Genomic DNA, 25,411 nt, shown 5'->3' on the forward strand with positions numbered 1-25,411 from the left:
TTAGAGACCCTGCTCGACTTTAATCATGATTGGACAACCAGCAGTACCCCTCCTGAGTGGAAGCGTGCAGATTTCACCTTGATCCCCGAACCTGGAAAACCGCTAACCCCTAACCGTAGCGACGGCCCAAAGGTACAGCCCTCGCCTCGTATGCGGGAGGTGCCGGGTTCGAATCCGCGTACCGCCGGGCACCGCCGAGTGCGGACCCTTGTCCGCCTGGCGGGGCCCCCGGCCATGATGCCGCGTTGCGCCATTGCCGCGGGTGAAAGAGTCTAGCGGCATGCACCCTGCCACAGGCGGTTGCCAGTTGAGCGTCCACCGTGGCTGAGGAAGATACCATGTGCATTCGTATGCCTTGGTGGCGCCGGGTACCTACCGGTAAAATAGGTACAAGCGACTCCCCGGCCTGGCGCTCGGCCTTTGTGCGGGACTACAACGCTTGGGAAGTTCACCCGGCTTGCACGGGAAATCACCCCAATGGAAAGGGGCGGCTGCAAAAACGCAGGAACTTTTTTTTTCGATGCCTTCAAACGTTATTTTATTTACGTTGTACAAAGTGTGAATGTCAAAACGACCTTGAAAACTTTCGGTACATAGATAACTCAATATTTCTTGATCCTGTAAAGTATACCGTTAAGTAAATGATGTAATGGGTAGGCTCAACAATAGCAGTGCCCTTAATATCGATGAAATAAAACCCTTAAAATACGTTATCTCTTTTCTGACACCTCACATTGCTCACTTATTTAATTTGTCTACTAGCCAAGGTGTTTTTCCTTCAAAAATGCAGACCGCTCGGGTGACAGTGCTTTATAAAAAAGGAGACAAAAATTATATGGGAAATTACCGACCAGTTTCTATACTTCAGTACTCTCAAAATCACTTCAAAAAAATAAAAACTTTTTCTAAAACGCTTGAATAGATTCGACCAAAAACATAACATAATAGTCGATTGTCAGTATGGCTTTCGTCAGGGTCTTGGAACGGAGTTTGCGCTTATACATCAAAAAGAATATATCTTGTCTCAATTAGACCGAGAAAACACGGTACTCGGTCTGTTTATTGATTTAACAAAAGCATTGGACCATATCAACCACAATTTGCTATTACGGAAGCTATAGAGAGCTACGGTATACGTGTTGTGGCAGTCTCCTTCATTAAATCTTACCTCAAAGATCGTAATCAAATCGTAGCCTTGTATGGCTTTTCGTCAGACCCTTGTCGGGCAAAATCTGGGGCACCACAGGGCAGTATTCTGGGACCCTTTCTTTTTAATACCTACGTAAATAATATTATTGGCATACCATCATGCGCTAAGTTTATCATCTATGCCGATGACACGAGTATATTCCTCCATGGTAAATCGGCGCACGAAATAATTGTACATGCAAATTCAACTTTGCGGAAACTAGAAGTATGGGTGGAGCAAGATGGTTTAAAGACTGGCGGTCCAAAGACGAAAGCAGAATTGTTCCGCGCCAGAAATAAGCCAGTAATAATTGACAGTGTTATTTCTTTAAACTCTGTCAAAGTGCAGATAGTACCATCAGTAAAACTACTCGGCGTCATATTTCAAGAACATTTATCCTGGGATGAGCACGTAACATTACTCACAAAAAAATTGTCTCAAGTAGTTGGCCTTCTATACTGCCATAGACATATTCTACCGCCTAAAATTATATTGCTCATATATAACACATTGTTTCCTTCCAGGTTAAACTATTGCCATTTGGTCTGGGGAACAACTACTCAGGAAAACTTGCGAAAAATTCACCGGGTACAGAAAGAGGTCACTATGATGCTCAAAAACATTTCTTTCCATCACCACACGCAACCTTTATTCGAAAAATACAATGTAATGCCGCTAACCACAATATTCGACTACCGTCTTTGCAAGGTTTATAAACAAGAATTAAAAATGCGCAGATCTTTCCTTAAACAGCTGGCAAAATTAAAAGCAAATGATATTGTGTACAACACGTGACACACAAAACACTGGAGCGTTTTGGCATACAGGACATCTTACGGACAACAAATGCTCGAGAACCGACTACCAAGAATGCTCACCACATTTCTTTCTAGAAACGCAGCATCAGAAGGTATGACCTTTAGGAATCTGCGCAATTTTCTCATCTCCTTCTGAGAGTGTTGTTTTTGTTGGTGTATTTCTAATGTGTGCTTGATTGCTTTTCTTGTAGAGCTTCCTTGCGTTTTTATGTGCTTAGGTTGCCACTGACGAGTGCAGCAAATATATGTCTTTCCGTTGCTCGTTTATAGCAATCATCGAGCTCACAGTTTCTACTGTTGTTTTTCCCATGTCACTGTATTTTAATGATTTTCTACAAACCCGATTGCTGTGACAAACAAGTATTGTTAGATCCTCGTACAACTTTTATTAATGCTGTTCAAGCGGCCAGTGGGAAGGGGGGAGGGGGAGGAGGAGGGGGGGGGAGGGGGTCTGCGGCTCCGTCAAGTTGACATCTCGTCGGCTCTTTCTGCGGATCTCCAGCATTCTGGATATAAGTGACCTTTATCCCCGGTTCACCCGCGGTTTCTTGAGCATGAAATCTTTGCAAAACAATTCTTTCTATCTTTTTTTCAGTTCCCTTCATTGAATCTCTAGTCTTCTCTACATGTATATTTAGTATATACTGCTTTTCTTAAATATAAGCTATCTTGATTCACTACTTGATTCACCAATAAACATTCTTATCACGAATATTCTTAAAAATATTTGTATATAATGACCACTGGCGTGGTGTCACATGCCGCACACAAATGCGCTGTACCTGTGTTTTTGTGTATATGTGTGTTTTTGTGGTTCTTTTTGTTGGTGCATATATATTCAGGTGTACAACAGTGTGTAATTTTTTTGTGAATGTGTCAGCAATGCTGTCCCTTAATTGCATTACTTGTTGGGTATGGCCATCGTACCTTGCATGTTTTGTTTTCGTGCGCCAGCGCAAAGGCCCTCTTGCTGTTCCTGGGCACGTTATTACAAGATTTATTTATTTATTTATTTATTTAATTAATTATTTATTTATTTATTTATGATTGATTGATTGATTGTGATTGATTGATTGATTGATTGATTGATTGATTGATTGATTGATTGATTGATTGATTGATTGATTGATTGATTGTTCACCTAGTCAACTCGTCTCAGTCAACATCGCGTCATACATCGCGTATTTCTAACGGGCCAGGTCGGGCCACAGCAACAGATTTTTCTAGGACTTGTTATTTTCTGTCATTATTATCCATAAATATTTTCGTGTTTTGTTTCGTGCATTCATGTGAATTGAACCTTCATGTTACCACGTACTTGTAGGCATTTTTATTCTACTGACCTTCTGCTATTGGTATGCCTATTGTACAATGGCCTTTTTCAATGAATTAGATATTACAGCGTACACTAATCGGGTTGTGTAGGTTGGATGCCAATAGTTTATTTTTAACTATTGCTAAGGCATAGACTAAGGCATAGACTCGGTAGTTCTCCCCCCAGTACAAAACTGCTAGCATACAATACAATAATCAGGTCTGGTTTGGAATATGCATGTGAGGTGTGGGATCCGCATACTAAAAAAGATATTAACCGTCATCTAGAGAAAATCCAAAGGTTAGCCGTCTGTTTTATTTTCAACCGATTTCGCCAGTCTGATTCCCAAACTGAACTAATGCATGATAACAAAATTCAAACTTTAGAATGTCGCAGGAAAACAGCAATTGAGACTAAAATTTCTTTTCTATCTATCCAGCAAAAAAGTCTACTTGACCTATCAAACATTTTTACCCCGTTATCTTCGCGTCCAACTAGACGATATCATTCCCAAAACTTCACTCCTATCTTTGCTTGAACTAACAATTTCAAATACTCTTTCTTTCCTCGCACAATAACAGAATGGAACGAACTACCACATCACATTTTTGAATCTAGAAATGTGTTAAGGTGTATTGAAATTTTTTTTGAAGTGATCACTTAGATCTTGTACCGTAATATGTTGTATATTTCCCTGTTAGTTCGTGCCACCTTTATTTGTTTCCTTTTTTGGTCATGTTCTTGTATTGTACCACCCCCACTCCTGCCTGGGCTATTCTTAGCCTGCAGTATTTTCTAAATAAATAAATAAATAACTTTGTTGTTTTCTACATCTTCTTACTTATTCGATTTTCTTACTGATTGTTTACGTGTCAGTCGCCTATATGTTTCTGTGCCGCCTGTCTTTTCCCTCCGAGTGGGCCCGAACGAAGACTTCGGCTGTCCGTGGAAAATTTAATAAGATTGATTGATTGATTGGTTGTGATTATTATTATTATTAAACGTGGTATTTCTGTTGCTAGCGGACGATTTCTTTCAAGCTCGGAGGAGGAGGAGGAGGAAAATCTTTATTAAACAACAGGTGCAGTTGTTAGGGCACCCGCCCGGTGGAGGGGATCCCTAGTCCGGGATCCCCTGGCTACGGCTGGCTGCGCGGGCCCTTTGCACCAGGTCAAGCTAGAACGTAGGGTCCTTGCTGGTCAACCGCGCCGTCCACTGTTGTATAGAGGGGTTGGGGATTGGGTGCAGGTCCGGTGTCTTTTGGCACTCCCACACCTGATGGAATAGGGTACCGAGCGCTGGGCAGTAGTGGCAGGTGGCTGGATAGTCTGTCGGATAAATGGCATGAAGAAGGGTACGGTGTGGATACGTGTTAGTTTGAAGTCGTCTGAACGTTGTTGCTTCATCCCTTGTGAGTTGGTGGTGTGGAATGGGGAAAATTTGCCGTTTGTGTCGGTAGTCCGCCAATATATCTGTGTAGCGCAAGAGAGGTTGCGGATTAGGTGGATGAGGTGGTGACTGCACCGTGAGAGAAACGGCCCGGTGTATGTAATCGCGGGTAGCGGCGTGAGCCGCCTCATTCCCCTCAAGGGATTCGTGTCCTGGCACCCAAACTATATAAAGAAAGATTGGTTACGGTAAAAAGTTCGAGCGTGTTGGTGGATTGTGGCTTTCGCTACGACTAAAAGCACAGAAAGGACAAAAACTTTCCAATAAATGTTGCGCATTGCTGATGTGCGTATTTATATCGGATTGAAAAAAAAACGCCGGAACAAAGAAAGATAAACGAAGTTTTCCCAGTGCTGGCTATGCAAAGAAATCAAGCTCTTGGATTTGATAAGGAAACGGAAATCCCGCTAACGCATTCATTTCTGCGCACAGTATTTGTGCTGCTTCTAGAATTTCCCTGGTCACGCTGACGCGGCTGTTGTGCAGGGAAATCCCCTCTGCCGGTAGTATCTCCAGAATCATATTGTTTACAATGACCTAGTAGTTTTGGCTGCCAACAAGGCCAACAATAATAAGTTATGTAAGAGTCCCTTGTACGGTTACCAATAGGCCGTGACAAAGCAGTCATGACGATGAGTTCAAGCAACGCACTAACACGTGTTGCGACGACCGCAATATACGTCGCAGTTGTAACTGATACTCGCACTCCAACATAATGCGTAAAAAATGCTACTTGTACAAAAAAGGAGAAGAAATCGACCGAAACTCAATCACATTGAGATTATACATTCCTGGATTTTCGTTGTGAACTTTCAGTGTAATCTGTCATATAACGGTATAAAAGTACCATATAAATTTTACCCATATAATGAGGAGGGGCAGCGATATCCATAGGCAGCCTTCCTTCTTCCTCAATTTTGAATGATTACGGGAGCCTGCTATCATTACAGTGCCGCAAAACCCTGTTTCACACAGACATACGCATCCGCATCATTTTCACAACTCCGCTGCGCCAAGTTCGGTCAGCTGTGCACTATTTATTACTCATTTTGTGCGTGTCCTGCTAACTAACACTCCGCTCTCCCTCCCGATCCCAGTGAAACCAGAAACTTTTCAGCTGCTCTACTTCCTTTCGATCCCTTTCCATTCCCGTGTCCCCATTCGCATGTGTGTAGTGCAGTCAGACGCACAATTTCCCATGTTTCTGCCTTCCTTCTTTCCCTCCTTGCAAAGTCCCCCCTCCGCCAGCACGCGAAAACAATTCGCTTCCTTCCTCTCCCTGAGCAGATCCGAGGTGTCCAGGAAAGTGCGGGCCACCTTCTCGAACTCGAGCTGTCGCGGCGGGACATTGGTCTTGCGGCCAGTGCCTCCCGAACCTAGGCTTCTGACCAAAGATTTGTCACAATCATTGGAAGGCCGTCGACTTCGTGCCATGTCAAGGTACACCACTTGGAAGTGTCCCCACAGACGGTCAACTCCGGCTCCCAACCAACGTCGTTCTTCCTCCCCTGTCGAGATGAGCCTGCAAAACACTCCTATCTATAGCAACCTCCCCGCGTCACTAGTCCCTCAAAAACAGGTGAGCAGTGTTGTCAACGCCGGACTCCACACAGCCCAGACGTGAACTTGGCGCCTTGGGTTCTCTCTCTACGTGTTCTTTTTCACGTGCCGCAAACGTGGACCAGGGAACATAATACCTGTTACAATCCCAAATGTCGGCGTGTCGTGTGCCCCTGTAATGCACTCTGCAATCGGTATTTGGATTACCTTGATGTATTTATTGATTGCCTACACTGTTTATCAAACATGTCTCTGAGTTTGTTTTGGCGTAACTGTCAACTTTACTTGTTCTGTATTTGTATTTTATCCCTGTGTTCATGAACTTGATTGAGTTTCATTCTGTGACTTCAACATACGCGGTCCTTTCGTTCTTCTCTTTTAATTCCGTTTTAATTGCCTCATTTACTCTTGTCAGATATGCCTAACTGTTACGCATTACTTGTGCGTATGAATGGGCGCTTGTAAGTGCGTGTTTCTGTGTGTCTATGTCAAAATATGTAGTTTTCTTCGTGTGTAACCACAACTATTACCCTCATATCTTTTTGCGAGATATGTTCATCTTTTTCGTGTGTTCTTGTTTCCGTGCTCCAGCACAAAGGCCCCTCAGCTGTTCCTATGGGCGTGCAAACTAATGGCTGATTGATTGATTGAATATTGTTATTATTATTGTTGTTATTGTTCATATTATTATTGTTCGAATTATTCCTGGTGACCTTTCTTGCATGGACCTGCTTAACTGTTCACAGTTTAGTGTTCCACAAAGGTCCACCGAGTCGCATCGCCAGTTCTTGACCACTGCGCACAACTCGAATCACTCTCCTGTGTGCAGAATGGAGAACTCTTGCAAGCGTTTATATCTTTCAAAGCTTTTAGTAGTTACCGTATTGAGGTGTACGATACAGTATGTTAACCTACTATAATGTCTCTGTCGTTCTTGTTTTTCTCGATTGCTGGAATTTAGTTTCCCCGTGGTTCTGTTCAACCGATTGACAGTTTCCTATTTTGCAAATGTTTCCTTTGATTTGTTCATCTTGTCATTTGCCTCTTCCTCTTGCCATTGTTTTTCTTGTTTTTTGTCAAACTTTGTTGATCTGCTTGTTGTGTGGTCTTTACAAGCACAGCCACAAAGAAGTCCTTTTATATTTTTTTTACCTGCACCCACTTTTCCCTCCGCCTGTGTTTTATTTGTCAGTTCCACTACATCAATTTGTGTGCGTCTTGTCACTTGTTTGTTTCTTGCAATATGTTTCTTGTATTTTGTTTTTATGTAACTTTCCTGCGCCAGCACTCAGGTTTTGGCTGGTCCTGGGCACGTAAATAAACATGATTGATTGATTGATTGATTACTATTATGCAATATTTTCTAATGGCGTATTCCCAAACCATATCCCGTAGGGGCCCAGGCCGACCACACCCTCTAAGCAGGGGCGCAGCCAAAGAGATTTAAAAAATTTCAATTTTTTAACCTCCTTGGACGCAGCACCGTGACGTCTCTACCTATATGTGCGCGACTTCATGCGAGGTGGATTTCTTCTTTTTTCCCCCTCCCCTCATTTCGACTGCTTGGCCGGCGGCCGATGGTTTCGCTCCGTGGGCGGGGCTGGCCTGCGGCGCTGGGGAAGCTGACGCACATGTGATAGAAGCTAGCCTTTTGTACCTGAGCCCCTGATCTCTCCGCGCTCTTCTTGCGCACCTGCAAGTTGACGCTGACCTCCGATCGTGTTCCTAAATAAGCGCTCGACTCGGTGCTCGAAGTGCGCGCGCGCGGATGGACGCTTTCACGCGCATGTGGCAATTATACACGGTCCGGAAAGCAAACACCCTCATTGAAAGCTCATTCTACAGCACACAGAAGGGTATACAATTGAGTTGGGTGCTCTTTCACTATATACACAGCTCAAAACACGATTCGGTGGTGCAGGTAAGGATTACAAGAAAGGCAGCCAATTACCCATGACTACATTTACAAACTGTCCTACTCTTGCGAAATATTACAGCTGCATGAGCTGCTACATTTTGGCACTTTCATGAGCACTATTACATTGAATTTCGTTAACATTAACTTCATTGCATTATTCTTTATCAGGAACAGTGCCACTAAGGAAAACATTGACATTTTGTTAACAGCAATGGAAGGTGTGAATCGTTCTTAAGGGTGATACATTGATAAGAAAGACACCAGCTCAAACGTACACGTTTTACACTCGGTCATGAATTCTGCATAATTTACACTGCTGGTCATAACAATTTAGGGAAACAATATCGAAAATGTATACCAACCAAGGGCTAAGTAATAGTTGGATTGTACAGCAACTGAAGTACTCGAGGAGTTTGATATATGTCTTCTGTACAGGGCTATTGACCACAGTCTCCTCACTGAAGCCACCAGGCCGAGTTTGATATCAGTAATCATGCGTGCTACCACTCACGCTGTTGCCAATGTCGATTAGTTATTTTTAACAATTTGTGCTTCATGCACACAGAGATTTTGCTGCATAAGATACGTTATTTATAAATAGACAGCTCCAGCAGGATCCGAATGGCGCTGATGCCCCCCCCCCTGTAATCGGGAAGGCACACCAAATCGTTACCACTTAATTTGGCTCTGTCCATTATTGGACCGTAATCGCCACCAGCTTTTAACTCTAGGTACCGCCCCTGCGACTGAACAGGAACATGTTAGTCGGGTCCGTGACGATCCCACCGCACTAGAAGCAATTACCGAGTACGCCCTTGAAAACAGACTCTACAAATTGGTGTAGCAGCCTGGCCGACTTTCCCGTTCGGTATACAATGTGAACTGTCTGCAGCGTGCACTGTTTTCAGTGTGAACCGCATTGTCCACAGTGTGAACTGTACATTTAAGTGTGAACTCTGCGTTTTGCTGCCACTGACTGACTTTAATGTGTTCATTTTGCGATTAGGACCCCAAGACTGCAACTGTGTTCATTGTGTGAGTTGTGACCTTCCCCTTTTCTCCTCATCCTTGCTCCCCCAGGGCCCCATGACCTCTCATTTAATACAGTGTTACAGGGACCATAGTGTTATACTCACTCAGATACGTATATTCTTTTCGCTGGGACTAATGAGTAGTTGCCCGTGAGCTTGAAGTCACGGTAGTCGCAGCAGAGATAAAACTAAGTAAAAAAGGTATCTCCTTGGCGCACTATTTTTACGATAGTGATCTCGGAGTCCAAATAGCGGCAAAAAATTGTCACTTTTAGAGATCCACTGATGGGTATAGATGAGCAGTTTGTGTCTGTTTCCTGCGACGCATTTTTAGCTACCACATATATATATATATTTCTGTAGTGTCTGGCCTTTTAATTCGCCAGCATTGTGTCACAGCTCGTGCCTGAACTGTAAGCCACACACACGCAAAAAAGTATACAAATGTATAAACAAGAAATAGCAGGAATAAAAATATAAATAGTACAACACAAGTTTCCCGCGGAACGAAACCACCGGCCACCCTCAAAGCAGCCGAAACGAGGGGAGGGGGAAAAAAGAAAAAATCCACCTCGCATGAAGTCGCGCACATATAGGTAAAGACGTCACGGTGCTGCGTCCAAGGAGGTTAAAAAATTGCAATTTTTTAACCTTATTGGCTGCGCCCCTGCTTAAAGAATGTGGTCGGCCTGGGCCCCTACGGGATATGGTTTGGTAATACGCTTTTCTAATGCTATTTAATGCAATACCTATCCCTCATCTAACCCCTTTTTTCAATGCTATATAATACAGTATGGATCCCTCAGAATATGCTTCTGTTGCCTGAAACGGCATCTCCAAATATAGCAGTGAAATGATAGAACGTGTGCAGAAGATTTTATCCATATTTACGCACCGTCATCCAATTCACAGTCCGGGTCCTGATTCTGACTTACCCATAGTTCCTTCCATCCCTTCCTTGAACTGCAGACGTATGCGTGCAGATCTTACATTCCTTCACAAAATTGCTCATGGTGACCTTTCTTGCGCATACTTGCTTAACTGTTTTAGAGTTTAGTGTTCCACAAAGGGCCATAAGGCGCATAGCCCGTTCTTGACTCCTGCATGCAACTCGCACCATTCCCCTGTGCGCAGAATACAGTATTCCTTTAATCGCTTCTTTGAAAACCTTAACATCTTTCAAAGTTCATTTTCAATGCAGTATGTTGAAAATCTATGATGTCTCTGTCATTCATTTAAGTGCAATGCACTTCTTAAGCGACCCTGAACCTGCGTCCACCGGCGATGTCCGCATAACATACCCACGTGGGGGATTGGCCAGTTAAGTGCGAATGCACTTCTTAAGCGACCCTGAACCTGCGTCCACCGGCGATGTCCGCATCACATACCCACGTGGGGGATTGGCCAGGAATCTCCTCGTCTTCCTTGACAACGGGGGGAGATGGGCGCGCGCTGCCTGGCCGCTGACATGGCACATACCCACGTGGGGGATTGGCCAGGAATCGGGCGTGAGAAGGGCTAATGCACCCGCTTAAAGGAGTACTGACACGAAATTTCAAAGCTGAGATCCGCTCTAGCAATCAAGTACAACGACAACACAAATAGGTGTCTGTGAATAAATGCATCTTTCTTTCTTTGTAGTTGTGTGTGTGTGTGTGATCTCTCTTTCGCGAACATTACCGAACCGCGCAAATTCAACTCGTGCATTCGCACTTTCACATTCTTCCCCTCGGGGAAATGCGGGGAATTTTTTTGCTCTCGACTGCTGGAATTTAATTTCTCTGCGGTTCTGTATTAACAAACTAATTCTCTTTCCATTTTTTTGCCGTTTTACTGTCAAAATTTGTTGCTTTGATGGCTGTGTGGCATTTACAAGAAGCAGAGTCACAAAGGCGTCTTCTTTTTTTCTTTTTTACGTGTACCCAGCTCCACCTGTGTTTTATTTATGTCGTTTTCCCAACTTCAATTTGTGTTTTCCTTCTCGCTTGTTTGTTTCGTGCAATATATTTGTTGTATCTCGTTTTTACGTAACAATCCGTGCGCCAGCACTCAGGCTTTTGGCTGTTCCGGGGTACATAAACATGAGTGAGTGAGTGAGTGAGTGAGTGAGTGAGTGAGTGAGTGAGTGAGTGAGTGAGTGAGTGAGTGAGTGAGTGAGTGAGTGAGTGAGTGAGTGAGTGAGTGAGTGAGTGAGTGAGTGAGTGAGTATTCTCCTGTGCGCAGAATGCAGAATTCTTAATTAAAACCTATCTTCTTTGAACGCCTTGACATCTTTCAATTTTCCCTTAAAATTTAGAGTCCTGAACTGTTGTCACAGAATTGAGCGAGGTAATAATTTAGTGGCCGATGTCTCGGACGGGAGGAGCGACAAACAACTCCCCCTTACGTGCGAATTCGAGAATGTGGTTCGGACCTGCTAACCGGCGATAGGTCCACGCCTGATTGGCCGCTGGCGTGAGGCACGAGACGGGGCACGGGAAAACAGTTTCAAAACAACGGACATTTACTTCACATTCACAGGAAATTCGAAACAGACAGACAGGAGGTTTGACGAGTTAATACACACTGCAGTTGACACCCCGTTGGGGTCAGAGCTGCCTAGACACCGACACGAAGTACATTAATTACAATGAAAGAAAAGGTACACGCCGTTACGAGCCCGAGGAGAAGACGACAGTAAATGAAGGGGACAGTAGAGTATACAATAGGCGGGGTTGGAGGCTTCCCCCAACTACTAACAATAGGCCCGCTAGAAACACATACCGCGTGGTGCACTGAAGGAGGCGGATAAGAAGCCCGTGCAGTCCGCATAGGGAAATACAACACAGAAGATGAAAAGGAAGAGTCCGAGGAAAAGTGGAGAAGGGGAGAACATCTTAGCTGCGGTCCGGCTGATGGTCTCGCCGGGGTGACGGAGGCTGTCGGTCGTCTGTGGTGGGGCACCGCTGATCAGCGACGCAATTTGGGTGAACTCCGGCCGCGCACTGTCGCCTCCTTGAGGAATCTTCGGGGGCCCGAAGTTCACCGCCGTCGTCGCTCGGCCTCCCCAGCACAGCCCTCAAGGCCGACGCCGCGTCCCGGCCGTACGTCCGGCCACCACCAGTTCTCAGCCCATTCTCCCCGGAAACCCCGCGCTGCACCACGCACCCAGACCACCGGGCCGCGCGTCTTCCGAGAATTCCCGGGGCGCAGCCTTCAGTAGGCCGCGGCACTCTCGCCCACCTCTCTCCCCGAAACACATGGCCAGCCGACCCGGGTGCGACAATGGCGGCGAGAACATTCCTTCGCTTTGCGGTACGGCTCCTCTCGGCGAACGGCAAGAAATGGCGAGCGGCAAGAAAACCCGTCAAGGAGGGACATGAATTTCGCGACAACTGTTCAATACAATATGTTACCATCTATGTCTCTTTCGTCCTCCTTTCTCGACTGCTGGAATTTAGTTTCTTCGCGATTTGGTTTAAGTAACTGATAGCTGCCTATTTATGAAAATGTCTCCCGTGATTTGTTCGTCTTATCACTTGTGTGTATCCTCTTTCCATTGCTTTTGTCTTTTTTCTGTCAAAACGTTTTGCTCTGCGGGCAGTGTAACGTTTACAAAAAGCAGAGCCACAAATTTCTCAGAAAGGGTAAACTGCGCTAAGGAAGACGCTGCACAGAGAGAGGTGCACAAAGACAGGCGCAGACTTGCAACTAAAGTTTATTCCACGCACAAACACACATACATACACATACGGGCCTATCATTGCGCACACGCGAAAACCAAAAACAAACGCAAAACATAATATATCAACAACATGTGGTGAGCATTTTCACACACGCTCGTCGATAAACAACATCTCACTGTTGTACAGCACAATCGACGTATCGCTGACACAGTCATTTCCCTTTTTCCTGATATGGTAAGCCTCGCGAATCTCTCTTGCTCGGCTATTCTTGCACCTACATAATATCTTAACTTGCTTGAAGAGTGGCTTACAGAGTGGCTTACATGTGCACGCCGAGCAATGATTAGGAAGAGGTCCACTTGCGTGATTCTAAATTAAAAGTTCGTGTACGCGCAACCTCACGTTCACACACCTGCCAGTCTGTACGATGTAAAATTCGCCGCAGGAAAGCGGAATCTGATAGACTACTCCAACGCAGCAATCAACGTAGGAATTGTGGTTCTTTCCACACCCTTGCTGCCTATTGTTACCCCTTTCAATGCGCGAACACATCCACGCAAGCTTGACAGGTGCCGAAAACGCCACTTTCACGCCCATTGCGGGTGATGTGGTTCACGCAGTCCCGTATCCCTTGTACCCCTTTCGCTCTTTCCCTCCTCTCTCTCGCAACCCATTCACCTCCCCTCCTTTCCTTTCCCCTCGCGCCTTTACTCTCACCTGCCGTTACTACCCCTCAAACAGTCCTGTTTTCCTGGACCCCTCTTTTCCTTCCTCCCTATTATCCCTCCCCTCTAACCTCCTGCCTCTCTCCTTGCAAATTTTCCTTGTCTGTGACCCATATCCCTGCTCGTAACCAGCTCTCACGCAGTTTCCCCTTCCCCAGTCTTCCCCTCCCCTCTGATTGTCCATATTAGCCACCTTTCCCCCTCGTGTCTTTCTCCTCCTTTTCCCATCCCTCCAAGCTCCGCTCTCCTACTCTTACTTTAGTTCTTCTCTATATTCCATTCCGCCTCTCAATCCTCATTTCCCCCACAACATCTCTCTCCCCTTACAGCCGCTCCCTCCTCCAATTCCCTTTAACACACCCCTCTTTTTCTTCTGCCTCTTTCACTCTCCCCTCATATTTTTGTTCATCCGTTTCCACTCATCCATCTCCACCTGACCATTCCCCTTCCCTTCGCTACACCTTGCTCACCATTATTTCTCCTTTTTCTCACCCTCACTATCTCCCCTCCTCTTCACTTCCACTGCACTCCTCTTCTCTCTTCTACCTGGTCCTACCATCCTCACCAGGTCTTCTCCTCTCTCTTTATCCCCCCCCCTTATATACCTTTTGATTCGCAATCCCCACTTTCCCTTCCCTACTTCACGCTCTGTAAAAGAGTCCTCCACGTTTCCTTCCTACAATACCATTTCCCCACCCTCCTCTCCCTCCGCAACCCTACCCTCTTTGGCTACAGTTTTCGTCTTCTAACCCCTTTTTTCCTTTCGCTCTGTCTGCCCCACTCTCCTTCCCTTCCGACTTCCGCTACAATTCTCTTCCCCACTTCCCCTTTTTACTCTCTCCGTCACCCCTCCTCTCTCTCCCCCTCCCCAACCCGCCGCCAATCGCACCCCTTCCCTTCACCTCACCATTCCCTTCCGGGTCCTCCCTTCTCCGTTCCCTGTTTTCTTTTCCTCTTATATTTTCCCTCTCCCCTCACTAATGCCCTCACTCTCTATATCCCACAAGACCAGTCGATTGGACAGTCAACCATTCACAGTAGAGACTATTCTAGGGCACCAACCCCTACAACCCCTCTCCTTCCCTTCTCTCCTCTGGACCTCACCAATCTCCACACATTCCCAGACAGACAGACAGTTCAAAGTTTTCGCGCTGAGGTCGCCGTCAGATCCGAGCAGATGGGATAGGCACTCACTTCAGCCACAGCACGTTCCATTCGCACGTTTGAGCGCGTTCAGCATGTGCGTCGATATCAACAGGCGTTGGGTACCCAACGAACGCCAATGGAGTTTCGCTTTCTAACGTGGCAAACCAAATCTCTACAAAGCGTTGCTAGACGGCATCCGCCGGCCGGAGCAACGCCGGCTGAGTGCCGTGTGAACCCTGCTCCATCGCTCTCGGTCGACCCCCAATGGCAGTCCGGTCCACTTCAATATAGTTTATCGACAGATCGGCACTGCTACATTAACGTTTCCCTACGAGGTTCGCTAGGGAGCTATCGGGTATGCTATTTAGCATAACGTTTGCCAGCTACCCTGTCGCTTTCCAAATGAAAAGGAGTTCACAAATTTTCCTCCCAGCACTGATTCACATGCGCTGTGTGTCCTCTGACAAGAGGTGTAGGTATTTAAGCTCTTTAGTTTTTCCTGAAAGGAAGTGAAAGGAGATCGCACGACAGCCCGGCAGTGAGCGGCGCATCTGTTAGATCAGTTAGCCTAATTCATGGAGAAAAGGAAGCTCTGCTTTTCTTTCCTCCATGGCCTAATTGAAATTGTTGCGGAGTCAGTGCGGTTTCGGTTTTGTCACCGGTAGCTATTACGGAAACCGTAGCCAAGGTCGCTAGCCAATCCCACAGTTCATTGCGTCTCTATGTGCCGCCGCCATTGCGCGGAGTTTTCGCTGGTGTTGCCGTGTCAGTGCGTTTGAATTCGGTTTTCGAGCCACTACTACGTAGAGTGTTTGCATTTGACGCTACACTTGTCAGCGTTTGTGTGTTGTGCTGCTGGTTTTCTGATTACGCACTGCGGTGGAACGGATTCATCATTGGCGACCGCCGGCGCCTGTGCAGCAACGATTTCTCCGGTGTGAATTACCAAGGTGGGATCCGTTGTTGGCCTAAGTTTCTCCTTGCGAGTTCCTTCACAACTGCCGTCTTTTCAGCGTTAATAATGCTATCTTGGTGGGAATCTAAGATCGTAAGAAGTGTTTATTTTGCAATTGTAAATTTACAAGATGATGCTTTAAGTGTGTCTTATGCCAAACACTGCTTGAACACACAGCTGACTCGCGTGATCGCCGTATTGTCAACGTTCCCGAAGTGACACTGCGTTGAAAAAATCCTTCTAAGAATGCGAGGTAAACGGCGTGCTGAAACACGGAGGGCAGATCTTGTTGTTCGAATGTATGGGCACAATGTTCTCCCTTTTTCACTGACTCCACTGCTAAGTTCTAACATTGGTGCGTTCTACTCAAACCCTGCGTCTGTCCCCTTATTTTACCTCGTCCTCGGAATAGTGTGTGTAGGCGTCTCTTGGGATCGCGTAGCTTTTGTCTTTAGATGCGTTCGTTATCGCTTTCTCACCGCGACATCACTTCGCTGCGATCGAGCAACTCCACTTTCCGCTCGCTTGACATAGTTTGGGCGGCATGTGGTAGATAGCTCGGACGATTTTGTTCTACCGTCAAAGGGTGCGTCCTTTCGCGCTACACGAGGCAAGTTGTGTAATCGTTGTAACAGAAATCCTGCTTTCATTTTCATCATACAAAGCAATTTATAAGGACACCAAGAGAGTATGTTGTTAGCTGATGCGCGTGTATTTGCACACCCACGCGGCTATCGCACGCACGTCTCGTCCATCTGTTCTTTCGCCTGACTTCGAGGAGCGGATGAAGTTCAGTTGTCCCTCTTGAGGAAACGAGTCATGAAAGACAGTGATGTGCTCATCCAGCGAAGCGAATCATGATCGCTATCCCTCAAAGCGACAATTGCTTGTCATTTTGCTTGTCCCCAACTTTGGAAGACAATCATGATTCCACTTTAGTGAGGACCTGGTTGCGGTGGTGATGACGATGTCTGTGCACGTTATGATGTGCGTACGTTTGTAGAAACTCCATAAAGTGATATCTATTACTCCAGGTGCACCCCAGGAAACGACTGGTAGCGTTTCTCTGACCTTCAAGCAAGCGCACGTGCTGTTCTCCGCGGCGACAGTGGCGCCACAGACCAAGTTTCGGCCACCTACCGAACCAATTCGCGGCGGCGAACATTTCTGAAGTGAAAGTGTCTAATGTTGTTTGGGTTGCAAGGAGAGGGAAATACGGAAAGAGCAAGTGCACGTGTCACCAGAAAATAACCACAAAGGGCGCTGGAAGGAGGAGCAGGAGGAGTAGGACGACGAATAGACTTTATTGAAGCCATAAGATGACTTGGGATGTTCATCCTTGTTTGGTCCCTACGCGTCAGGGCTCCCACTTTTCTGGTGTGCAGCATCCGCTAAGGGCATCGGCTGCCGCTGACTCTCCCGGTGGCTGTCTCCCAGGGGTTGGGGTGCCCAGTGTCGCAGTCGTGCGGCGTCTTGAGGTGCCGGATAGGTTGGGGCAGGCAAGGACCATGTGGTGCCGCGGGCCTGTTGCAGTTGGGGCATGTGGCTGAGGAGTAGAGCAGAGAAGTAACTGATTGATTGTTGGGTTTAATGCGCCAATGCTTCACAAGCAATGAGGCGCGCCGTAGAGGAGGTTAATTTTGACCACCTGGGGACTTTTCACGTGCGCCGAAATCTCGGACACGTCCTTGTCTTTCACCGCCCGTGTCTTTCGCTGCGCTAAATCTTATTTCTGTAACATGAACCAGCTCGCCCAGCAACACGTCTTACCGAAGTACACGTCCAAAACGCTCGACGGTTACGCCAGTGATACTCCCAGCATTGAAAAAGTGCCCGCAAATGCGCTGGCGTCGCCTCAAAGACGCTAAAGACCATAGCGATTAGCTGCCCCTGCCACGTAACACTCCTTCCTCCCACTGTCTCTCCGCTTCCCCTTCTGTTCCCACTCCCCTTCAACCATTCCCGTCCCCTTCCCCTTTCATCCCCCCCCCCCCCGACCTCCGCTCTTCCCTCTGTCCCAGTTTCCATCCCTCTCTCATTCTCTGTCCCTCCATGTCCCTGGCCTATTATTTCACCTCCACCCCCCTCTTATCCCTCTTCTCACTCCCCTCTCCTACCACTGGTGCGCACAGGTCCTTGAAATCCTTGAAAACCCTTGAAATTGAAAGTTGCGTTTTCAAGGCCTTGAAAGTGCTGGAATTTCTTTGCCGTCCTGGAAAACCCTTGAATTCTGAGGATTTTCACGGGGCTCGGCTGTGCAGCTCCCATTTTATGGCGGTTGAGCGTGGATTCGGCAAAATTCGGTGCTTACCGCTTTCCGTGACTTCGGGATCGCGAAGTCAAACTGGCCAAACCCGTTAAACTTCCTGCGCGAAAAAAAAAGGCAAGCGCGCGGTCGCAGCGTTTTTTTTTTTTTTTTTTTGGCTTGCTTCGATTACGGGGTTGGCCAGAAGCCAGAAGCCAGAAGTTGCCAAAATGGGGCTAAAGAGTCTCGATGTCCTCGTAAAAAAGAAAAGTTGCGCCAGCATGGTTTTTTGTAACGAAAAGGCAGTTACACGAATCAAGCACGTATCATAACAGTTAAGTTTCTTTTGGCTTCGTCTTGAGCGGGATTTATTGGCAACCCATTAAAAAAGGCATTGTCTGTTGGCCACATGTGCTGTGCCCACTCGTGCTGTGCCCACTCCGGCGACTCCGGTGCCTTTGTTTGCTGTCTTCTTCCCTCGTGTGCTTATGGTGCGCGTAGTGATCCAGTGATTCGTGCATTCAAATGGCATAGTTCAGAATAATGCCTGGGAAGTGTAAGTTCCAAAGCGCTTGGCTCAGCAACGACGATTATAAGCTTTGGGTTGCGGCGGATACATCAGACCCTCACTGCGCGAAATGCACACGCTGCAGAAAGACGTTCGACATCGCTTCGATGGGCGAATCTGCTGTCAGAAGCCACGCAAAAAGTGCAAAGCACTGTGAAATCATGCAAATGGCTTAAGGGTTTAAGGAAGGTGTTGGACGTCTTGACCATGGCAGGAAGACTGAGTGACAGCCAACGAGAAGGTGTACTGGCAGAATACACTGAATTACTGCAAGAGTCTAAGCACGAGCTTCGTCTGTTTGAAAGGAGCGTAAGCAGGCTGGATGAGTTTTTTCGGGACCTCTTGGGCTTCAGTGCCTCATGCAAAGAGCTGTGGAAAGCAGTCAGGCTGTTGCTTGCTTTGAGCCATGGGCAAGCCACTGTCGAACGGGGGTTCAGCATCAACCGCCAGATCTCCGTAGAGAATCTGAAAGGTTTGTCATACGTTTCACAGCGTATCATATGTGACGCAGTGGAGAGGGCAGGTGGGATTCTGAACGTTCCTATCTCAAAAGAACTCAGAGTAGCTGTGTCCGCAGCGAGGCAGCATTACAGTGCACACTTGGCATCGCAAAAGAAACAGTGCCAGGAAAACTCCCAGCAGACAAAAAGGCAGAGAATTATGGAAGAAGTTGAAGGCCTGCAGATGAAGAAAAAGAAGCTTGAGGCAGTTGTTGCCGATTTAACGGCATCTGCAGATGAATATGCAGAAAAGGCTGAAGCAACCGCTGACATCAAGAACGTGGTGAAATCAAACAGCCTGAGAAAGACCGCAAAAGCCAAGGCTGAAGAACTCAGCAGCATTAAGAAGCAAATAGAAAACAAACTTAAAGACCTGCCCAGAGCTTAAGAACTTAATCTAGTCGATTGAAACTGCAATCTAGTCAAATCGAGTTTAACATGCAATAAGTTCAAGTGAAGTCACTTTTCTTGGTTCTGTTCAATAAAATGTAACGTGATTGATCTACCGTATTCCATTTTTTGAAAGGTCCTTGAAAAGTCCTTGAATTTTTTCCTTGAAAACCTGCACGAACCCCGCCTTCCTATCTCACCTATCTCAACCTTCCCAGAGTATACCTCTCCCGGGTCACGTGATCCACCCGCGGGTCATGACTCATTGGACCCATGAATGGTCCGTCCCATTTCTCGCCCGGGTGGCAGACAGGCGTGTAAACTAAAATGTCCGCCTTCACCTAGTTATGGCTGGAAAAGTTATCGTCTTTTAAAACATTGGTAGGTCAAACCATTCGTGTGGTGACTCAGCAAAGCTGTATCGGTTCCATTAAGTTGCACATACATTCACGAAGCAACACGTGATAGCACGGGGTGCCACGAAAGGGGTGCACGAAACTGCTGCGTGTCACCACCAGCCGGCGGCGTCCACGCGGAGGGAGCCGCACTATTTCCCCTTCCCCGCGCTGTTGCGCTGGCGTTGTGCTGCCGCATGGTGTCCTCTCCGCGTCTCTAATCATCGTCTCCTGTATTTTGAAAATACAGGGGGCGATGCTCTAATACAGCGCCTCCCTCTCTTCCTATACTGATTCCGGCGCGCGGACGTGTTTTGGTCGCGGGCGTTTCCCGGCTCGGGTTTCAGGACTGCTTTCCCTTTGAGGAATGCATAAGGGGGTTAGAGGCAAACAGCTGCGCTGCTAAAGGCTGGTGCCGAAATAGATTCTGTGTGCGTTGGCTCGCAGCGCACACCCGATGTCTCTGAATTCAGGCCCAACCTTTCGCTGCACACCCCTACAGTTCGTGGGAGTGCCCGTTACGTAGCGGCTTATCGCTGTGTAAGTGTTTGGTAATACAAAGCGTTCAAGCGCTCGTCCCGTGTCACTCTCTCTTCTACTGTCCCCGTCTAGTGCGCTTTTTACCGTGTCAAAGCGTCAATTGGTTGTTTAGAAGTGAAGCGACAGCATCCAACCATGCACTGAAACCGTATGGCTGGCAAGAATTATAGCTGTGCAGCCTTCCGCAGCGATACGGGCACACGCGTGCTTTTTTTTTTTTTTTTTGAGGAACCTTGCGAAGGCGTATTCTGAAACCGAGATTTTGCCTGCATCAACAGTTGTCCTGAAGCGCTGGGTTAACGAAATAAGTCTGCACAAAAATCTCGGCCTCTTGAGTAGTTGACGAATGTATACATTTAAGCGCCACAGTGTAACGTCATGCTGAGCGCAAAAAAAGGTTTGACCGGCCATACTGCTGGCTGTTGGTCAGCACTTGACTCCAAATTGGGTAAGGTAAAGGGGCGCGGTAGGCCGCATGAAGCAGCATTCGCCGCGTAGCTCGCATATCTTGCCGGTGAAACAACTTGCGTCTTAGGAAAGCCAGTAAAAGTATTTACATCATTTGAGGGTCATGAACGCTGCCTTTATGCAGTCAGGGCTATAATACTGCGTAAACTCTGCTGAACACTGCAGAACCTTACGGCAGTCAGAAGAGGGAGCATTGGGGCGATGTCCAGGAATGTTTGGCATGTAAAGTTTCTATCCACAATGAATCTTGGGAACGCCGAGCTTTGCGGGTGAGGGTACCTTTTTCTTCAACAATGAATTTTCGACGAAGCTGCTCAGCTCTCAAGCTAGGGCTGTACTTCAGTTGTTGCTGATTTTATGGGTATTGTTATTGTAAGTCGCGTCTCGGAGGAACTATTCGAAGCAGCTAAGCCCTGCAGTCTAAAAACACAACAGGAATACCGCAAAAACGTCACAAGAATTTTTGTCGTACGACAAAAAACTCTGTTGTGACAACAGAAGTCCTGTCACGACAAAGCCATCTGTTGTTACGACACACATTTCTGTCCTAACGACAAAGTCAATTTTCCCAAGGACAAACATCCTGTAATCACAACAGAACTGCCAGTTACGGTACTCTTCACAATGGGCAATAACATTCAAACCATGTACAACTTTTGATGGAACATTTGGATGACGACAAGACAGGAATTCGGCACGACGGAACATCAAAATAAAGACAGGAATACCACACACGACAGAACATCAGAATCCCGACACGGCAAGAATACGACAAGACGACAGTACGACACGCGAAAAAACGACAAAACTACAGAAATTTTTCTTGTAATTTTCGACTGGGGTTGCGGATAAAGCTACGTGCACACTAGCGTCAAACTTGCCGTGCCGCCCTGCCGACGGCCGCCAGCGGCGGCGCGCCGCAGCCTTCACTCGCATCGCTGCGCGACGCCGCTGGCGGCCGACGGCAGGGCGGCACGGCAAGTTGCACGCACCTTAATGCGTGGTAAGTTCGGAAACGGAAACTCACATCCGCGCGTACAGTTCAGGCATTGAACAGGTCGGTTTCCTGTGGACTACAGTGAACGAGGCCATCATCAGCAAACAAAAACGCATCGACGTCTGTTCAGCGTAGGCCCGTTGGATGCGGGGACGGTAATTGGATATCTATCGTTCGCACGTCGACCAGGCCACTGGCTGTATCGGGCAGAAACGTGGAGCGAAAGCGAGGCCGCGCTGCATGCGTGTTTGCTCGCTCGCTTACTCACTGCTGGCCTTGCTGCGTTGTACCCGCGGAAAGGGGAGTACAAAGGCGGATGCGCTGACGTGTTCGTGTGTGCCTTTTCTTTTTGCCCGTTGACTTCAGGCGCAGGGCCGCAGTCGACCGCACTGCGCGGCTTTGACATGGAGACGGAGAGCGAACGTCGGGAGCCCGGCTCAGGCGAAACACAGGCGAGCAGCCCGGTGCCTGCTGTGGAAGCGGAAGCCGGGAACGACCAGCAAGCGGGAGCCGTAAAGCGCGAGCCGGCGGAGGCCGATGGGACGGCCGGGCAGCAGGCGGCGCCCCGTGCATCGCAGGCCGTGGAGACGCGTCCGCAGGCAGAAGCTGCAGGCCCGCCCCGTTCCGTCGTACCGCGGAGGCCGAGCAAGCAGCCCCTCAAGCACTGGTGGAGCCTGTGGTTCTACAAGAACGACCCGCTGCGCAGCTGGGAGGAGAACCTGATGGAAGTGACGTCCTTCCAGACGCTCGAGGACTTCTCGGCGCTGTACGGCTACATCGAGGTGGCGAGCAACCTGGATCCGGGCTGCGACTACTGCCTCTTCAAATACGGCATCAAGCCCATGTGGGAGGACCCGCGCAACCGGCAGGGCGGCCGCTGGCTCTTCAGCATGGCCCGCAGCCGGAGGGCCTCCGAGCTGGACAGCTGCTGGCTGGCCGTGATGCTGTGCCTCATCACCGAGGAGCAGGAGTTCGGCGAGTTCAGCGAGGACCTGTGCGGCGCCGCGGTGCAGCTGCGCCACAGGGCGGACAAGATCACCGTGTGGACGGCCGACGTGCGCCGCGCCGAGGCCAACGTGGCCATCGGGCGCGCGCTCAAGGAGCGCCTCAGGCTCAACCCCGCCGACAAGGTCTCGTACCACGCGCACGCCGACACCCGGACCAAGAAGAACGCCGGGCCCAAGGCCAAGTACCGGCTCTGAACGGGACGGTGCTCCTGCCCGAACAGCGGCGCTCTCGCGGCACTTTGGGGGATTTACTGTGGCCGATGAAAGTGATGAGGTTATGATTCTGGAAAAAAAGAATATGTTGACTACTGGAAAATTACAGGAGCTTACGAGCCGTCAAAGTTAGGTTTGCTACGTCTAAAGGTTCGCTTCGTGCGATAGTATTTATGCTTTGAGGGATAATTGTATTGACGCTGAGAGTATTGGCGCTTTGCAAGTTATGCAGTAGAAAATCTCCGCCTATGTACTTCTTTTTTTGTTTCGTTGACTGTTCGTGCTCTCTATACACTTGTGTGCCCTTGAAGTATAATTAGGTAACGCTTGACTATTGAGCTGAATGCATACTCAAGGTGAAATGAAATTGCATGGGTTCATCACTTTTTCTTTCTCTATATTTGCCCCTTATTTGCGCCTTTCGTTAGGGCGCAGTTTTGTGTCCCTGACATTTTTGCCAAGGTCGCTAACGTTGTTGTGTTTTCCGCTTTGGGAGTGACAATAAACGGCTGCATTTTGTTGTGGCTCAGGGTATTTAAAATCACGCGTCCATTTCTTTTGATGCTCGAAGGTGAAGTGTCCGCCGCACTTCTTAGCTTCCAGTGAGATGCATTTTCCCCTCTCCCCTAGTAGTTGCTTAGTTTGTTACGAATTAAACACGGAGAAGACCAGCGTGCAATCAAAGTAGGCTTTAGGAAACAAACATTTGCACGAGTCGCAGATGAAGACGGCGCTGGCTCTTAGCGCTATACTTCCGAAGGAAACAAAGCAACGTCCCCTTTTTCGACATGTCATGAACGATCATAAGAAAACCCTTTGCGTCAGTTCAAGAGTGGTTCGTGTCACTTGTCCTGCCGTCACGCTACAATTTCAAGACAGGAACAAAATAAAGGTCGTGTTAAACAGCCGCCCTGTTGAGCAACCCTTTAGGAGACACTGAAGTCATGTGCGTTGCACTGTGAGGTTACAATTGTGGTTAACTGGAGTTCGCAGATCAGGTTCCTACCGCAGTGGATCCGTTCACGCGAATTTATTTATTAGCAACCAAAAAAAAATAAATTTAAAGTTGTTCTTTCTGCGTCCTCAGCCATTTCCGTGACGCGCGAAGTATTTTAAGTGCAATGCACTTCGTAAGCGACCCTGAACCTGCGTCCACCGGCGATGTCCGCATCATATACCCACGTGGGGGATTGGCCAGGAATCTCCTCGTCTTCCTTGGCAACGGGGGGAGATGGGCGCGCGCTGCCTGGCCGCTAACATGGCACATACCCACGTGGGGGATTGGCCAGGAATCGGGCGTGAGAAGGGCTAATGCACCCGCTTAAAGGAGTACTGACACGAAATTTCAAAGCTGAGATCCGCTCTAGCAATCAAGTACAACGACAACACAAATAGGTGTCTGTGAATAAATGCATCTTTCTTTCTTTGTAGTTGTGTGTGTGTGTGATCTCTCTTTCGCGAACATTACCGAACCGCGCAAATTCAACTCGTGCATTCGCACTTTCACATTCTTCCCCTCGGGGAAATGCGGGGAATTTTTCCGCATTGGCTTGTCTGGGCGGCTTGCCGAACCGCTGACGGGTCGTTGTAAGCCCCGGCAACACTGATGCCATAAGGAATGTGGCTGGCTTTTCTGTAAAGCTTAGCTATGAAGATAATACAATTCGTCACTATATGCATATGCGGTACCCCTTCCGTATATTGGATATCGGCGCTTCGTTGAGTTACCGTAGCTGTAAACTGCACTTGCGCGTGTGACCGGTACGCTTGTAGGAAATCTAGGATCAATCAAGGGCAGCACATCGTTGATGACATGGATGTGGTCCATTGCAGATTAGTATTTCTAAACCCAGCCTGTTCCTAGGGTTGTTGGAAGTCGAGGTTGTCGTCTACGCGTTTGACTATTACCTTGGTAAACAGCTTGTATACAGCTGAAAGCAGGCTGATGGGTCTGTAGTTTTTAAAGTCTTTGTTATTTCCTTTCTTGGCAATTAAAACTGTGTTGGCGTTTCTCCAGGCTGTGGGTATACCTTTAAATAGTGCTTAAACATTTTGAGAATAGTTTAGCACCTTGTTCTATAGCAATTTATCTCCGCCCTCGTTTAGCCGGAAAAGCACAAGGGAAGCGGGGGGGGGCACACATCTTGCATATGTGGCAAATTTGTTTTTATAAATATAGGTTTTAAAACATATTTTTCGTGCAATGCAGGGGGGTTCAGGAACCACCCTGACTTATGATCTACGCCACTGCAGATTTCCCTCTTTTCGTGCCTGTAAGCGCCTTTTCTACTTCCTCTTTAGCTATTCGCGGAACGTC

At 47.7% G+C, this 25,411-nt stretch overlaps 1 pseudogene across 1 annotated transcript; it reads left to right on the forward strand.

The window, feature by feature from the left end:
* Nucleotides 1-15,529: 15,529 nt before the first annotated feature.
* LOC144149228 (eukaryotic translation initiation factor 4E-1A pseudogene) lies at nt 15,530-23,635 on the forward strand (annotated as a pseudogene). The gene is made up of 2 exons (XR_013318237.1): nt 15,530-15,766; nt 22,241-23,635. The product of XR_013318237.1 is annotated as a eukaryotic translation initiation factor 4E-1A pseudogene (transcript).
* Nucleotides 23,636-25,411: the final 1,776 nt, after the last annotated feature.

This window comes from Haemaphysalis longicornis, unplaced genomic scaffold, assembly GCF_048455015.1.
Source record: "Haemaphysalis longicornis isolate Haplotype H1 unplaced genomic scaffold, Haemaphysalis longicornis Haplotype H1 scaffold_8, whole genome shotgun sequence".
NCBI classification, from domain to species: Eukaryota; Metazoa; Arthropoda; class Arachnida; order Ixodida; family Ixodidae; genus Haemaphysalis; species Haemaphysalis longicornis.